Consider the following 4,224-nt stretch of genomic DNA (forward strand, 5'->3'; position numbering starts at 1 on the left):
TCATCAGCCCTACTTTTTAAATGTTGATTTTTTTTTATTTGTTGTTTTTGTTGAATGCTGATTATGGTCAAACTTCAAAGGAGGTGATTATTATACACGTAACAGCTGATCACATCTGTGTTTTCCAGTTGAGACAACCTATGAAGTTGCTAATACCTTCTGATTTCTGGCTGGCTTATTAAACTAGAGACCAGAAAAAGCCTTTCCTGGTGAACTTTGGTGGTTTCTTCTCTTGTCACAAGTTGAGAAAGGAAGTGCTGAAGCCCATGGAAAACTGGAGAAAAACAAAATAATGATTCCCCTGAATTTTTGAAACATTTGCAAATATTTATTTTGTGTCAAGTTTTGGTTATTGGGCAGGCTATTTATATAGACCCAACTTTCTTAAATATATTTCCCTGAACATAAGAAAAAAATTGCAAGCCATAAGTCTCTTTAACTTGTAATTTTATTAATGTTAGATCAATTAAAAACATCAGTATGGGTGCACAATATTCATATGAGGAATTTTGACTGGAAATTCAGGGTAATAGTCTAAATGTGAACAAAGCAGTTTGCAGAAATAATCAGCTTAAAAAAATAATGGCAAGTAGTGATAATGGCACCTAAACATTTTGGCATTTGAGCATTTATAACCATTCATATTAAGCCCATATGTTTCTTTTTTTGTTTTGTTTTATTTTGAACTGGCATGATATTTGAGATAGTCAAAAGAAAAAGATCAATATATTTTTTCCAGTTCCACACTTCTGCCCAGTGTTCTTAATTGAATTGATCTCTTGCTTCATTTTCAGAGGATGTTTCTTGGACACTGTATTTATTATTAAAGCTGAATGGAGAAATGGAAAACCTTAGACATCATTGTAGTTGCAACCAGAGGCTTCAGTGGGTATTCCATTTCATATGTCACATTCATTTTCAACTTGGATCATTTCTTAAGTATAATATGAATAACTCAGATGAGTTTCCTATTCTATTTAGGAATAAAAGATTTCCCTTTGAAGTTTTACTATAGCTTGTCTGATCTGGAGAATGGTCTGCTCATCTAAGGCTCAGACTTTTCCTATTCAAATTGTCTTTAAGACACTAGACAAACCCATAGGACAGAGTGGCTTGAAGCAAAGGAAAAAAATTTCTGCTGAAAAGTGGCTCTAAGTGGAATCAGAGAGGGACAAAGAGGTCAAGGGAAGCACAAGTGCTACTTGAAGAAAGGAGTGACCCTTTGAGGGTAGCTTGGGCACTTGTTGAGACTCCAGACACACTGCAATCAGAAAACCAACATTAGCACAGACAGGATGCATGAGTCAAGGATATCTAAAGGACATGGAAAACGTGGCATCCAGGCATTTGCAACTTCCCAATTGCTGGGCTCCACTTGCGGTCCATGCTGCTGGTTGGAGCATACTGGAAAGGAAACATAAACAGTTTAAATTGAGTATCAGAGCTAACAACTCTCACGTGACTTTCCAAAAAGATGAGTGATGAAACTATCAGAACCATTGGAAGCCTTAAATCTGCTGGGTCAGGGGACAGGAGAGGAATTCTTGGCACAAATGAACAGAGAGCACAGGGACTCTGCCATATATGGATCTTTCAGAAAAAATTCCTATGATCTCAAAACTTGTGCAACTCAGACAGCTGTATTGAATTCCATTCAGTGCCAAAGTAGTACCTTAAGCCAGTTTATCTGGTTTGACTTTGAAGTGGCAATAAAAACCAGGAAGCCTCCTGACCGGGGTCATTTCTAAAAAGAGTTGTTTTCTTTTAGCTTTTCCCATTTTAAGAGCAGGTATGTGTGTGAAAGACTGTGGTAAAGAAGACATTTGCTAACACAGGAAATGTGAAAGTAGTCCAGTAATCATCCAAATTTATCATAGGTTTGGGCTTTAAGCAATCACAGTATTAAGAGTATTAAGGACATAATGGTGTGAAGCAAACAACAATTGCAATCAGAAGTGACATATTAGTACCAACATGTTTAGAGAAACCTCATTGGTTTTATTATTTGGTGACCTGTTCCATGCAAATGACATGTGGGAATTACAAACTTTATTCATGTAGAAGGAGAGTGAAGAGTGTGTGCAATGTCCCATTTTGAAAGCAGATATCTGTCAGCAATTTGGCAAGTAGCTTTTCTATTTGGGCACATCCTATTCCGACTAGTCCTTTGGGGAAACCTAAAGCAACATACTTACCTACTGCTGAAGTTCAAAGAGAGGCACCATTTCTGAGATGGTCCCAAACTGGTATTGAAAGAATTATTTCACAGTAGTAGTTTTGGTAAAATGTAATAGCCATCACTTGCCTTTGTAACGAACAACATTTCACGTCATATTTTATAGGGATGTTTTTTCAGATTATTTTATTTATGCTAAAAGAATCTTGGCCAGTCTATTACTCATTCTAAATCATGGGCAAAAGAATAAGTGATATTAAAATCAAGTTGGCTTCTAGGTTTTTTTCAGCAGCTTTATGAAAAAAATCACAAAGTCATAAATCAAATCAATTAATTAAAATAATTTCTTTGTATTTAACTGAGAAATCCCATGCCCCAGGATTTCCAGGGCCTTGTTCCACATGGTCCACTTGACCTAGACAAGGAAGTCCTATGCACATGCAAACCAGACCTGTGCTGACCTTGATCCCATTTTTTTCAGGAGTCTTTTATAAAATAACCTGATAATATGTACTATGCTGTTTAAAGTCAAATTCTTCTTTTTTAAATGGGAATCTTAGAAAGCTTTAACTGAAGACAAGATTAGATTTGGAGCATTTCTGGTGCCTTGCCAGTTGGTGGAGCCTGTTTTACTGGATAACAGGGCTCTGTAATGCACCTCAACTCACTGGACAAAGTCGATCTTGTTCTCTAAGAGAAGAGCCCATTGTTTTTACTTACTTGCCTTTCTAATCATAAAAAATGGAAAACTGGTTATAATTTATTTCATTAAGTTTTGCATTAATCTCATCAACAATTGCTAATGTTTCCCTTTATCCACTTCTTCCTAACTCTCATATTAATAGACTAAATAATATAAGCATTTTCCTACAAAATTACTTTCAATATTTCACCTCATACACATATTTCTTATAAAATCACACCAAAAGATGTTAAATAATCAACATAGTATATTAAATTTCTTTTAGATGACTATCTGATTTTCATTAGGGTGGCTCTAATTTCTTTTAGGTTCTGGGGATGAGAGCCATTTACTATCTTTGTGGCTTTAAGCATAGCTCTGCCTAATGACAGACAGACAGATGTAGGGCTTGGATGCTGTCTTTCTCTGCATATATGTAGAGAATCTCTGCTGACCTAGAAATAAGGTAGTTGTTGCCTATAGAATCTGTGAGAGATTCCCACAGAAGGTATTCAATAAGAAAGTTGAAAAAAAAAATCCTCTACTCAGAAGGTATTTACTACAATAAGAATCAAATTGCCAAAGATTTTATCTTCTAAGCTATGATTTTTTTTTTCTTTTTCCTTGAAACATTATAGGAGAGGCAAGTGGCAGCTGCAGGCATTGTTGACTTGAGCTGTTCAAGTCCTCTAGATTGTTCTCACATGCAGGTGGAGACCTCATGGCCACCAGCAGCCACAGCGCATGGAAACATGTTGCAGGTTGTTCATTTTTAAACATCATTTTGATTCTGGCCCTCAGTGTCATTGAGCAGAGAGGGTTTCTTTCCATGTAAGTACTAGGTTTATTTTTTTGGAGCAAATTAGAATTCACTGCAGAAGGAAATACTGTGGGAGACTGGAGTGTAATATGTTGGCAGAGAGCGCATGAGAAACTTTCTCCATGGGTATTTTTGGTCCCACGGGAGAGGAATACCAAGAATGTGGTGCCTCCGTCTTTTCTCACAAAACTTGAGGCTTAAAATTCACACACCCAGTAGATAAGAGTCTACCAAGAGCCTGGTGCTTATGAATGCTTTGCCAAGTCCTAGGAAGCATTTCCACCTTTTGCTGGGTCTCTATCTTCGGCTGGGCTGATGTATGTGCAGTATAACTCTTGTTTGCTTATTAAGAAGAGGAAACAATGAAAATGATGGGAGAGAAAGTCAATGAAAAGCACATCCTGTTTTGCAAATTTTACAAAACAACTTAGGTAAAAATGTCAATATACAACAGGTAGAATGTTCATTGACCTGATTCTTCTCTTTCTGTTCCTAAAGAGGGTTGCTGCATATAGATTTTAAGGCATGTTTCCTTATGAATGTTTT

At 36.5% G+C, this 4,224-nt stretch overlaps 1 non-coding gene across 1 annotated transcript; it reads right to left on the reverse strand.

Moving 5' to 3' along the window:
- Window positions 1-3,488: 3,488 nt before the first annotated feature.
- Window positions 3,489-3,616, reverse strand: LOC142876808 (small nucleolar RNA SNORA44). Its single transcript, XR_012923625.1, has one exon. It is a non-coding gene; the product is annotated as a small nucleolar RNA SNORA44 (small nucleolar RNA).
- Window positions 3,617-4,224: the final 608 nt, after the last annotated feature.

This window comes from Microcebus murinus, chromosome 15, assembly GCF_040939455.1.
Source record: "Microcebus murinus isolate Inina chromosome 15, M.murinus_Inina_mat1.0, whole genome shotgun sequence".
NCBI classification, from domain to species: Eukaryota; Metazoa; Chordata; class Mammalia; order Primates; family Cheirogaleidae; genus Microcebus; species Microcebus murinus.